The sequence below is a fragment of the Nicotiana tabacum genome, chromosome 20, assembly GCF_000715075.1.
Source record: "Nicotiana tabacum cultivar K326 chromosome 20, ASM71507v2, whole genome shotgun sequence".
NCBI classification, from domain to species: domain Eukaryota; kingdom Viridiplantae; phylum Streptophyta; class Magnoliopsida; order Solanales; family Solanaceae; genus Nicotiana; species Nicotiana tabacum.
The window spans coordinates 93,083,374-93,097,894 of record NC_134099.1 but is presented as its reverse complement, the minus strand read 5'-3'; positions in this window follow the sequence as shown (position 1 = coordinate 93,097,894).

Sequence of the window (14,521 nt, the reverse complement as noted above, 5' to 3'; positions counted from 1 at the left end):
GAAAACACCATAGCTAATGATATTAGAGCTCATTCAACTTACCTCAGTGAATATCCTTGAATCCCTTTCAAAAATCTCCCCAAGAGCTCCAAAGTCTGAATTGAAAATGGTGGAAATGAGCAAAAATCACGAAGTCCCCTTTTTATACCTTCTGTCCTATGAAACCGCACATGTAGTCCACTTGTCCGCTTCTGCGATGCCGCACCTGCGGAATTTTAATCGCAGGTGCGGAACTCACTTAATACACCAGGTTTCGCATCTTCAGCAAAACTCTCACATATGCGGTTGCGAACCTGCGCATCTCCCTCCGCTTCAACGGAATAGGCCAATCTCTTCACTTCCGCATCTGCGACTCAGTCTGGCATCTGCGAGCTCGCAGATGCGACCTCTCTTATGCACTTATGGTTCCAGCCCAGGTCCTCTATGTCTGCATCTGCTGCTCCTCAAGCGCACCTGCAGTTCCCACTTCGCAGGTGCGAAAACACCACCAGCAGCAGCTTCAGCTGAATTCTTCCAATTCCAAACTCCCCATTAGCCATCCGGAATCACCCCGAGCCCCTTGGTACCTCAACAAACATACCAACAAGTCATATATCAACCTACAAACTTAGTCTAGCCTTTGAATCACTCAAAACAACATCAAAACACCCAATTACCCTCGGATTCAAGCCTAAGAACTTCTAGACTTCCAAATTCCACCAACGACGCCTAAACCTACCAAATCAGTATCGAATGATCTCAAATTTTACACACACGTCACAAATAACACTACAAACCTACTCCAACTTCCGAAAATCCATTCCGACCCCGATATCAATTTTCCACTGCCGACCAAAATTGCCAAAATTCCAACTTTCGCCAATTTAAGCCTAATTCTACTACGGACCTCCAAATCACATTCCGGACGCGCTCCTAAGTCCAATATCATCTAACGGAGCTAATGGAACCATCAAAATTAAAATCTGAGGTCGTTTATACATATGTCAACATCTGGTCAACTCTTCCAACTTAAACCTTCACATAAAAGACTAAGTATCTCAATTCACTCCAAAACCACTCTTGACCCGAACCAACTAAACCAGTAAGATATAATACAGTTGAAGAACAAAAATGAAGCAAAAAATAGGGGAACGAGGCTATAACTCTGGAAATGATTGGCCGGTTCGTTACACTCCGCCCTTGATAGTAATTGATAAAGTCTCCAACGCCCACGGATCCAAAGCTTTCAAGGCGCTTGCCCACAAAGCTAGTGCAGATCCCTATCAATAATAAGCTGAATAGGTAGGGAGCAGTCTAGGGACTGGATGTTCGGAGAGAGTTTGCTTACAAAATTAAAATAAGATAGGTCAGTCAAAGAAAAAGTACAATGCATAATGGGTTTTCTGCTCAGAACACCATCCTACAAAGTAAGATATTGATATGATGAGTAATGATGCCTTTATACTAAATACTCCCTCCATTCCAATTTATGTGAACCTGTTTGACTAAGCACGAAGTTTAAGAAAAATGAAAACTTTTAGAATTTGTGGTCCTAAACAAGTCAAAAGGGGGTTTAGAGTATTTGTGTGGTTATAAATGATTCTCATTAACGGTAGAGTTGTAAGTTTAAGCTAAATTGTTTCCAAATTTATAAAGGGGTCATTCTTTTTGGAATAGACCAAAAAGGAAATAGGTTCACATAAACTGGAACAGAGGGAGTAGCTCTCAACTTGACATCTTCAGATAGTGATGTTGATCTTGCGTTGGTATTCTGTACCCATTAATTGCCAAACAAATAGCATCACCAGAATTTCTAGCAACCACAATTACAATGTTTTCTTTGTTAGGTGTCATGCGGAAGCTAGTAAAGCAAACTTTGAATACCAAAAGAGACATAAACATTTAACGTGGTTCGGTCAATTGACCTACGTCCACAGATGTATATATATATATATATATATATATATACATATATATATATATATATATATATATATATATATATAGAGTACGAAATATTGAGAGAATAAAGGCAAACACAAGTGACATACTAACACTTGTCTTGAAAAGTTCTCTCCCTAAACAAGACTCTCAAACCCCTTATGGCTACATTGTGGATGCTACTAAATGAGAAGGAAGGATCCTCAATTTGTAGAAGTCCAAACCTTTTCCTCCAACAAAAGTGTCACGACCCAAGTTATAGCTCTGTGAACTGTCGTGATGGAACCTAGTCCCTACGACTAGGTAAGCCTAACATTGCGGAAAAAGGAACGAAAAACATAAAAGCTTACAACTAACAGGTAAATATTAACAAGGAAATGAGATGTCGCTTGGCATTTACAATAATCACTTTCAAAAAGTACATAAACTCTCCCAAAACCCGGAATGTCATAAGTCACAAGCTACAGAAAGAAAACAATGCTTCTAAACTCCAGAATCAAACAAAAGAAGAAAATACAAGAAGTGTTTAACTTGACGAAGAGTAAATAGGGACTTCGAGGTGTGCGGACGCGACAGATATATCTTGAAGTCTCTACTGTCGTCTCGTCTCACAGATAATGCAACTAATGTGGTGTACCTGGATTTACACACGAAAAACATATGCAGGAAAGGGTATGAGTACACTACAATGGTACCCAGTAAGTGCCGGATGAAATATCACGAACCTTCCGCCAAGCTGGGAGGTAAGGCAAGCTCATAAGCAACCTCCCCAACACACCGCAACACCTCATAAGGACCAATAAACCTTGGGCTCAACTTGCCCCTCTTTTTGAATCTCATAACGCCCTTCATAAGAGAAACCCAAAGCAAGACCCGCTCTCCAACCATAAATGAAATATCGCGAACCTTCCGGTCTACATAACTCTTCTGTTTGGACTGGGCTATGCAAAGTCTATCCTGAATCACCTTAACCTTCTCCAAGGCATCCTAAACCAAGTCCGTACCCAATAATATGGCCTCTCCTGACTCGAACCAACCTACCAGGGACCGACACCGCCTACCATACAGAGCCTCATACGGTTCCATCTGAATGATGGCTAATAACTATTGTTGTAGGCAAACTCCGCAAGTGGCAAGACCTGATCCCAAGAAACTCCAAACTCTATCACACACGAATGGAGCATATCCTCAAGAATCTGAATGGTGCGCTCGGATTGTCCATCCATTTGGGGTGAAATATTGTGCTCAACTCCACCCAGGTATCCAACTCATGTTGTACGGCTCTCCAGAACTATGATGTAAACTGCGTGCACCGGTTAAAGATAATAGATACCGGCATGCCATGATGTCTGACAATCTCACAGATATAAACTCTATCCAGCTGCTCGGAAGAATAGGTAGTCATCACAGGAAGGAAATGAGAGCATATCCACAATCACCCAAACTGCATCGAACTTCAGCTGAGTCCGTGGGAGTCCAACAACAAAATCCACAGTGACCTGCTCCCATTTCCACTCCAGAATCTCTAACTTCTGAAGCAATCCACCCATCCGTTGATGCTCATACTTCACCTGCTGGCAATTTAGGCATTAAGCAACATATTCCACTATGTCCTTCTTCATTCTACGCCACCAATAATGCTGCCTCAAGTCCTAATACATCTTCGTGGCACCCAGATGAATAAAGTACCGTGAGCTATGAGCCTCCTGAAGAATCAACTCACGCAAACCATCCACATTAGGCACACATAGCATACCCTGCATCTTCAATGCACCATCGTCCCTAATAGTAACCTCTTTAGCATCACCATGCTGAACCATGTCCTTAAGGACAAGCAGATGAGGGTCATCATACTGGCGCTCCCTGATATGATCATAAAGAGAAGACCGGGAGACCACACAAGCCAATACTCGACTAGGCTCAGAAATATCCAATCTCACAAATTGGCTGGCTAAGGCCTGAACATCCAACGCCATGGGCCTCTCTGCTGCTGGTAGATAAACCAAACTCCCTAAGCTCTCTGCCCGGTGACTCAAGGCATCGGCCACCACATTGTCCTTCCCTGGGTGGTACAAAATAGTGATATCTTAATCCTTAAGCAGTTCTAACCACCTCCTCTAATTCAAATAAAGATCCTTCTGCTTGAACAGATGCTGCAAAATCCGATGATCAGTATAGATCTCACGAGGGACACTGTACAAATAGTGCCTCCATATCTTCAATGCATGAACAATAGATACTAGCTCAAGGTCGTGGACAAGATAGTTATTTTCATGCACCTTCAGATGTCTGGACGCGTAGGCAATCACCCTACGGTCCTGCATCAACACCGCGATGCGGCCAACTCGCGATGCATCACAATGGATTGTATAAGACCCCAAACCTGTAGGCAATATCAATACTGGGTTGTAGTCAAAGCTATCTTGAGCTTTTGAAAGCTCTCCTCACACTCCTTCGTCCACCTGAATGGAGCACCCTTCTGGGTCAGCCTGGTCATAGGTGCTGCAATAGAAGAGAATCCCTCAACAAATAGATGGTAATAGCCCGCCAAACCAAGAAAAATTCAGATCTTTGTAGCTGAGGACGGTCTAGGCAAACTCTGCATCGCTTCCAATTTTTTTCGGATCCACCTTGATCCCTTACTGCCATGGAATCCAAACAGAACTCACATTTTGAGAACTTTGCATATAATTTCTTCTCTCCCAAGGTCTGAAGCACAGTCCTCAAATGTTTCTCATGATCTTTCTGACTCCAGGAGTATACCAGAATGTCATCAATAAAGACAATGATGAATGTATCAAGATAACACTAAAATACACTATACATCAAATGCATAAATGTTGTTGGGGCATTGGTCAGCCCAAATGACATCACAAGGAACTCATTATGACCATTGTCACACCTCTTTTTTGCGCGCCCGCCCTGAAGGGTTAAATGCGCGGGTGAAGTTTTTCCAATTTAGTTGACAATATTCGAAATGAGATTATTTATTTAATTCAGAGTCGCCACTTGGGAAAAGTTTGGTTTTTTTGGTGTCCCAAGTCACCGGTTTATCTTGAATCCCAAATCGAGGAAATTTTCGACTTTTCCAAATGAAGTCTGCGAACCAGAAATTCTAAGTAAGGAATTCTGTTGACCCGAGGGAAGGTGTTAGGCACCCTCGAATCCCGTAGTTCTAGCACGGTCGCTTAAATTGTTATAATGGCTAAATATCTGGTTTAAATACATGTTGTGACTTATGTGCTTTTATTAAGTTTAAACCGCTTTTATTATTATCACTTATTTTTTATAGAATTGCAACGTCGTGAAAATGCATCTCGAACTATGTCACAATCAATGCGCCCGTGATCGTCAACACATCTGGACTTCGTTGAGATTTGGATTTAGGTCACATCAATGTGCACCCGAATTTAAGAATATGGTTTAATTAGGCCGCGTCTAAAGAGTCTAACTCGTTATTATTTTTGTGGAAGACCATGAAATTCGCTAAACGGCCTATCCTGGACTCTAAATAATTATTATGGTTATTTATTGAGGGCCACGCAATTTTGCATTTTTGTTTGGAGAGGCTCGCCTCTATTTTTAGAAAAGGATATCCTAAAGTGGCTACATTTCTAACTATGTTCAATCTAAAATAGAAGAAAGAATACATGTCAATTCAAGTATATGTTTTGGGCCTAAATCTTATCAATTTATGATTAGTTATTTGTAAAGTAAAAGATGTTCTACTTTTATGAGAAATGTTCTACTTTGATAAAAGGAATTACGTGACAAATGCTAGGCTCATATCCAAAACATCTCTTGAATTGAATTCAAACTAGACTCATTTAGGCTAAGTTACGGGAATTAACCCACTGAGCATTATTATCCCTGGGGGTTCGAACGCGCTCCTATATATTGCCTAGCGTGTTTTGACGAAAGAAACTAAAATAAAACAGAACATCATTGTAAGGTGGAAGTATCCTATCATTATAGCTAAAACAAAAATCTGATTAGTCACTGTGTCAAATATTTGTACATCCTACGTACCACACCATTACTTAACCCATATCAACAAACAACTATAAACTAAGATACAAGAGGTTAAAACTCAGCTTAAGCATTAACTAACTGGCATTTTGCTATTGAATTATATACTGATCAATTCATACGAAAGGAGCAATGGACCACGAGCATTAAAGATAGACATTTAAACTTCTTGGAATTCCTTTTATTTCATGCTTTCGAACGGTTACAGTTTACACCCACATAGGATTTGAAATGTGTACCTGGAATGCTGAAAATGCAAAGAAGAAGAAGAAGAAGATGTGGAAATCAGCAGCAGCGAGAAACAGAACTAGCAATAGCAGCAGGATAGAATAACAACAAACAACAACCCAGCAGAATAGGCTCAAGTGCAGGAATGCAACTATAGCCGATAGAAGAAATAGCCAAATGACAACAACACACAGTGGAGTAGAATCAGAACTCCTGGCAGACCAAAACCAGTAGTAAACCAATGAAAACACTCGACTAGTAGACACAGTTGGAGCCTCGAAGAATCAGAATTGATTTGAACAAGTTGAACAAATGAAACCCAAACAACAATAGGAAAGGAAAAGTTTCTGATTGTTGACTGTATACTTTCTATCTCTTAACCTCTCTCTATCTGTGTTTTCCTAAACTCGGTTCTATCCTTTTTCAATCCTCTCTATATGTGTATATCTCTGTACCCCCCCTAATTCTGTATTTTTCTCCCTCTTTTATAAGCCTTAACACTACCCCTTTTAACAGCCTGTTTTAGAATGTCACAGTACCCTCCCATGTGCCTTCACATTTTCAGATTCCAATTAGTTATTTAAGTATTAACCCCCATCAACAATCCCTGGCAGACTTAACTTTTTTTTTTAAAAAAAGGTTTAATACTTTTAAACTAAAGCAAGGTATGGGCAGTAGAATATATCTGACAGCATATGCTGTCCAATTATTCAAAACTTAACAAAAGACCTTTATGCAGGCCACATGTTGTGCACAAAGCACATGAGGTGCACCAATGCACATGCTGTGCACGAGTGCACATGCCCTCCAATTCAGAATTTAAACCAAACATCCCTTTTTACATTACTGGTCAATTCAACAGCTATAAGTAAACAAAAACTGGTTCTTAATTGACTCAACAAAATGCTTAGCAGAAGTAAGTCGATTTGTTATTGTTCGGATAACTGAAACTAATTGACGACACATGTCGACTCGACTATATTAGCATTAACATACACAATCGTAGCCAAAAATCAGACATTTAAAGTATGGGACACATGACTCGACTTATACCGATTAAACAGAATTATACTTCGAGGAATCAGTTAATCAGTACAAATTTGGAATACAACCAATACACATGCCTTATCAGAATAGGAGGGGTTCAAACAAACACAATGGTCCAGGCAAAGTGGACAAACAGAAGTTGGTAAAAATTCAAAGACACAAAATGAAACAAAACATGAACAGACATTTAATCACTCACATGGACAAAAACAAATAAAGGAAAGAAATCAGACTCACCTTAAAACTTGAAAAGTAAAAGTTTGAACTCGGATTTGAACAGACCTTTCTTAAGGCTGAACGGACTTTAATCGAAGTGTTTCTCAGATGAGAAACACTTCGATTAAGGTCCATTAGACCTTAATCTCTTTGGCTCGGACGGACATGGGCCAGTGATGAAGAACTACAAAGTTCCAAAACTCAGATCCGGGATTCATGCTTCCCTGGTCAGATTCGGACCAAACCAAGTATGGTTTGGTCACGAGGGGGGTCTGGGGAGTGTCTCGTATGAATTTAGGGCAGATCGGTGTAGATTAGGTTCCGACTCGAATCTTCAAATGAAGATTCGAGAAGGTGGGATAGGATTCGAGGTGTGTGGTTGATAGATTTGGGTTCAGGACGTCAAGAGGGTTCTATGGTGCTAGGGGCGAGGTCACCGGCGTCCGTGCCGCCGGTTTTCATGGTGAGGTGTACAGGGGCGGCTCTAGGGTTTGGGGGTTATGGTGAAGACGATGAAGGCTGGGGTTTGGATAGGGGGCAGGGTAGTGTTATGAGTTTATATAGTTAGTGGGTAAGTGGATCCTGGCCGTTGGATGAGATGAGATGAAGGGCCAGGATCCTTCGGCTATCAGGGAACGACGTCGTTTCAAGGGTAAAGGGTTGGGGTCGGTCCGGGTGAGACGGGTCGGGTTTGTTGATGGGTTATGGGGAATTGATCTTGGCCGTTGATCAATTTGAGATCAACGGCCCAGATCAACCTGTACCAAAACGACGTCGTTTGGATTCTCTGGGCATCAGGTGGTCTGGACCGGGCAGGCCTGGGTTTTGGGCTGTTTGTTTGGGCCAATTTTGTTAAAATTGGCCCAAGTCCGGAAGGGAAGGGGTCCTTTCAATATATTTTTTTTTTATTTATTTCCTTTTTCTTATTTATTTTAAAACAAAACTAAACAAAAAATCAAAAATTAAATACACACTCAATACAATTATTCGCACATACACTAAAATATTTCAAAACAAGTAAAATCAAACAAAACAAAATCACGGACAAAGATGCATGTTTATGCCTTTCTATTTAAACCATGTTACGGTTCAGATTATGCATGACACGTACACATTTTTTTTAATTTTGTTTTAATAAAGTAAATAAATAAAAATAGGCCAAAGTCACAAATAAATCAACAAAGTGCCGCACAAAAATCCAAAATTTGTACAGCATGACCAATTTTATTCTTTTGGAGCGACTGTCGCGCAAAAACAAAAAACACGTGCTCACAGCTGCCCCTCTTTGTTCGGAAACACGAAGAGTTTCCGTGCAAAGATAAAGTGAGCGTGTATGAGCGATTTTTGCCTATGGGCCACTCCGTATGAAGCATGTTTTTGAAAGATCTGACCGAATCTTGCTTCAAAGATTTCCTACATATCCTGGGCTAAACAGGAATCAGGTCAATGTAGTTCGAGAAGTTTTGGTAGCTGGGACTACCATGGGACTGCAATGCTTGCTGCTACTGCTGTTGTCACTGCTACGTCACTGACCGCCTTATTACAACCAAACGAAAATTGGAGACTGAACTAACTACTTATATGCATGTCAACTGCTAGTTACAAGATTCCTATCTGTGATTCTTTTATGACGTGATCTTGGGTCTTTAGCTGATTCTGCTTGTAGACTCCGATCTGAATCTTGATGCTCGCGAGTTGCGGCGACTTGTTTAACCTTTGGCATACTGAGTGAGACGTGATTGGCAGGGTTCAGGCCCTTAATCAAACGTTGGAGTCAATCCTCCTTGCATTTACTCCGATATCTCGGGACATCTTCTCTTTTTCTTTTTTTCTTCTTTGATTCCGAACTGGGATTCATCTCGTGGGTCATTTCGATCCATGTGGCTCGAGGCTAAACCTGCGGGAAAAACAAACGAACGAAATTTTTCTGCCCCAGTTTCACTAGGAAAACTTCGTTAATTATTTGCCAGGAAGTTCATAAAATTGATGAAGGAAAAATAAAAATGCTTAGCTCAGGATTGGAGCCCTAATACCGACTAGCTGGGGAAAGGTTCAGTTTAGGGTTTAAAACCCTAATGCCGAACAAAGGAAGAATTCAGTTTAGGGTTTAAAACCCTAATGCTGACTGAAGGAAAAATTCAGTTCAGGGTTTAAAACCCTAATGCTGATTGCATGGAAAAGAGTTCTCGGGTTATGCTGAAAAGATTCATCGAGTCATGCTGGGAGGATTCATCGGGTTATGCCGGGAAGTTTTATTCGGAATATGCCGAAAAGATTCATCGGGTTATGCCGAGGGGATTCGGGTTATGCCGAAAAGATTCATCGGGTTATGCCGGGAAGATCTATCGAGTTATGCCGAGGGGATTCATCGGGTTATGCCGAGAAGATTCATCGGGTTATGCCGGGAAGATTCATCGGGTTATGCCGAGGGGATTCATCGGGTTATGCCGGGAAGATTCATCGGGTTATGCCGGTAAGATTCATCGGGTTATGCCGGGAAGATTCATCGGGTTATGCCGGGGAAATTCATCGGGTTATGTCGGGAAGATTCATCGGGTTATGCCGGGAAGATTCATCGGGTTATGCCGGGGAAATTCATCGGGTTATGCCGGGAGGATTCATCGGATCATGCCGGGAAGGTTTATCGGGTTATGCCGAAAATATTCATCGGGTTATGCCGAAAAGATTCGTCGGGTTATGCCGGGAGGATTCGTCGGGTTATGCCGGGAAGATTCATCAGGTTATGCCGGGAAGATTTATCGGATTACGCCGAAAAGATTCATCGGGTTATGCTGGGAGATTCATCGGGTTATGCCGGGAAGATTTATCGGGTTATGCCGAGAAATTCATTGGGTTATGCCGGGAGGATTCGGGTTATGCCGAGAAGATTTATCGGGTTATGCCGAAAAAGAAGAGAGTCCTCGGGTTATGCCGGGAATTTGGATAGAAAAAGTTCCTTGGGTTATGCCAGGGAGATCCGGGGTTTATACCGGGATAGTTGACGAACGAGGTCCTATGCTACCATGATTTGTTTTTCTTTTGAGATGTTCATTTTTTATTCCCTGTCTTCTTTCCTTCCTTTGGTTCTCCCTTTCTCTCTCTTTTTTTTTTTTTTATCAGAAATGTACGAAAGAATTATGGGGAAACTTACCATTGGTCGTTTTCCCGCTGCAAGGCTGTTTCGATGCTTGTGTGCTCCATTTCTTTTGGGTTACACCAGCTTCATGCATGGCTACTTTGGGTCGCACCTGTCTCCATTTCCCACACAAAGAAAACATTGTCAGTTTGAAAATGGCGGTTGGTTTTGGGGGCCTTGATCGTTCCAATTGCTTTGTCTTAGCCTAATTCTTGTTGACACACTCTGCCATTGATTAGATTTACATGTGAAACCCTTTGGACTACTCAGACTTGCGTTTCCAGATTTTGTGATGATTTGCCTTATAAGGCTTTGGTTTTTCCGTCCCGTTCTGCTTGGTGATTTTGGTGGGGATTTTATTAAGGAGACTCGGTGGGGATTTGTGCAAGAGAAACTCCGTGTGGATTTGTCCAATGTGAACTCTGTGAGGATTTTTTTTTTTTTTTTTGTAGCAAACTTGCTGGGGATGTGCTGGGGTGGACTTCTTTGGGGAATTGTACAAGGGGAGACTCCATGGGGGATTTGTAACAAGGGATACCCTGTGGGGATTTGTCGGTTTTGGAAGCAAATCAACTACCATGGCCAGTCGGGATGGGACTGACGCGCCACTGAGGTCGTACATTTTATTTGACTCTTGCCAAACGGAGCCCTGTAAAACCGGTCCTGCCACCTTTCTTTGCGATTATTACGGAATTAAGAGTTAGATCAAAAAGAACTCAAAGAAAACTATGTAAAGGAGAACATATGAGTTTAAAGAGAAACGCCCCTTTCGGGGAGAAAAGAAGGACTTATCTGGAGTGTATGCCAGTTTCAAACTGACATGACATGCCTTTTGGACTGGATGCCCGACCTCCGAGAACTTGCATTTCCTCATGAATCAAAACAGATCTATATTTTTCAAAACCTGGGAACCTTGCCAGGACTTTCTGAGGTGGAATCATCTTTTTGGCCGACAACGCCCTTTGCGGGTTTTCACTAGTCGACCTCTCTCATTTCTCTTCTTACTGTCGCCTGCTAGTACTCTTTGCGAGTTTTTACTAAACACGCTCTCTCATTTTCAATTTCTCTTCTCGCATCGCCTCACGGTGCCCAAAGGTTTTCACCGACGAGACTCTCTTATCTTCATTCTCCTCATTTGTTATATCGGACCCACATAATTCCTCTTCCTATTTTGGAATGCTTCGTCGATTGATCAGAAGGACTTGAAAAAGGTTTGGGGTGAAAAGAATTTGGATTGAACTACAACTTCGGAACCTTTTGGGTGGGATTATTGCTGATCCGTTATAACTTCTGCCCCAGTTTTACCTTCGGGGGAATTCCTGGATTTTATTTTGATGTGACTGAACCCCAAAGAGAGGTTGCCTACGTATCCTTTCGGAATCAAGTCAGACGTAGTTCATACCGTTCTTTTTTTTATATATACATTTCCTCGTTCTTTCTTCTTCTTTTTTTTCATTCTTTTTTTTTCAATAATATTTTCAGGTTCCAAAGAGGGTAATCAAAGAAGAGTAACCAGCTCAAATGGGTTTACGAAGGGTTGATAGTGTTTGGGTAGCGAGAATGAAAGCCTTCGTCATCTTAAATTGTGCAAAGATATCGCCAGAGTGATTTAGACATATCACTGCACCTGCTTTCCAAGCAAGACTGACGTCGAATCTTTCGACGTCGCCCAGATACAAATGCTCCACTTGGTAACGTTTTTCAATGACGTATGGACCCTTCTTTCTTGATACAATTGCTCGTGACAAACCGCAGTTATTAAGGTTATCATTCTGTACGGGTCTAAACCCATTTACTGCTCTCAAACTCTGCTTTAGTGACGGACATTTTCCAAACCATGAACCAATTTTCTTTAGTTGTTCCTACTTTTCAAATTCTTTATATCTCAAATTTTGACTCATTATTTGAAGTCTGATCGGAGTTCTCGTGATCCGGGCATGAAGTCCGCAAACATGTCATGTTATTTAAAGCTGCATTTATCAGAATTGAAGAGAACACAAAAGAAAACATAGAAGAAGAAAGTGAGTAATCAAGCATGATTTCATTTCTTGGCATTTTGGGGAAGATAAGGAAAAAGGTTGACATTCAGGAAATTAAAAAACATGAAACTGAAGAAAAACATCTGAGTCACCCTCTAGGGTTACTCGTGATGCCGAGAAAGTGGCGAGATAGGTTCATTAGGACTTCCGTTTGATCAAGAATGGCGTAGCCTTCTAGTTTTGAAACTAGGTGCTTGGTCCCATGTATGATACTTCAACGGTGCTAGTGCCCTTTCCTGGCTGGACCATGTGTATTTCACATAGCTTTTCCCTTGTCGCCTCACATATTTCCTCGCTCTCGTCGAGCGGGTACACCTTATCATCTCCCTCTTTGTTGTATTTTGGTTCCTGTGGTATGCGTCCGACAAACACTGGCTCTTTCGGCCGAGGTTGTTTGATCGTCCCCCATACCATGGAGGCCTGCTTGAATACATCATTTATTCCTTTTTCTTGCTCCGGAGTTACCCTGGGTCCTTTTTCTGTATCCGCAATAGCAATTATGGCTTTAAGTGCCGGATCAACTTCCTCGTCTTCACAAATCATCCCAACTATCGGCCCGTTGTTGTGGGCGGGCAACGGATTATTGGTCACATTTGGGATATCCTCGTCTCTCAACACAATCTTCCCTTGGTCTAACAGATTCTCCACAGCTTGTTTCAATGTCCAACAGTCGTTGGTGTCGTGCCCTTCTACCCCTGAATGGTATGCACATCTGACACCCCGCTGATATGATGGTGATCCCGGGTTCTGCCCGTTCGGTGGTATGGGCTGCAACAAATTCATTTGGACAAGCTTAGGGAATAGGGTGGAATAGGGTTCACCGATTGGTGTGTAGTTGGGTCTCCTGGGTGGTTCCCGAGGACGGAAATTATTTTGAGGAGGTCGAGGATTGTAGTGGTTTCGGTGAGGAGGCTGATTCCTAGGATGTGGGGCTTGCCCCCGATTGACTGGTTGTGTCCGCTGGATATAAGGCTGGGTGCTCATGACCATGTAAGGCTGAGGAGCGTAGGTCGCATTTTGGTGGGGGAAATAATGTTGCGAGGTTCTTTCCGAGGAACAAAGCCCGGGATTATGATATTCTCCCACCTCTGACACTGTCATGGACGTTTCCTCTTTTTTCTTCCCTCTTTCCATTCCTCCAGACCCGCTTTGGACGGCTTGGGAGGTTGCCCTTATGGCTGCCTGACTCAAAATTCTTCCCGTTTTCAAACCGTTCTCCACCATCTCTCCAATCTTAATCGCTTCTGCGAAAGGCTTTCCCATGGCCGACATCATTTTTTGGAAATAGTCGGACTCTTGAGCCTGGAGAAAAGTAGTGACCATCTTTATCTCGTCCATGGAAGGTTTTACCCTTGACGCTTGCTCACGCCATTTGATGGCATATTCTCGGAAACTTTCCGAGGGTTTCTTCTTTAAGTTTGACAAAGCATTTCCATCTGGTGCGATGTCGATATTATATTGAAACTGCCCTACGAAGTCTCTGGCAAGATCATCCCATATATGCCAGCGAGATATGTCCTGGTTCATATACCATTCCGAAGCGACTCCCAGCAAACTTTCTCCAAAATATGCCATTAGCAGTTCTTCTTTTCCGCCGGCCCGTCGCAATTGATTGCAGTATTTTTTAAGATGTGCAATGGGGTCACCGTGCCCATCGTATTTCTCGAACTTTGGGGTCTTGAAACCTGCTGGCAGGTGCACGTGAGGGAACATGCATAGGTCGGCGTAAGAGACGCTCTTCTGTCCGCTCAATCCTTGCATATTTTTCAAACTTTGTTCAAGGCTTCTCATTCTCTTGGCAATCTCATTTTGTTCTGCAATTCTGGGGCTCTGATCCTGCCCGGGTGCAAGCTCGCACTGGGGCGGTAGAGGGTTAGTGCTGGTAGCGAATCTAGTTGGTTCCATT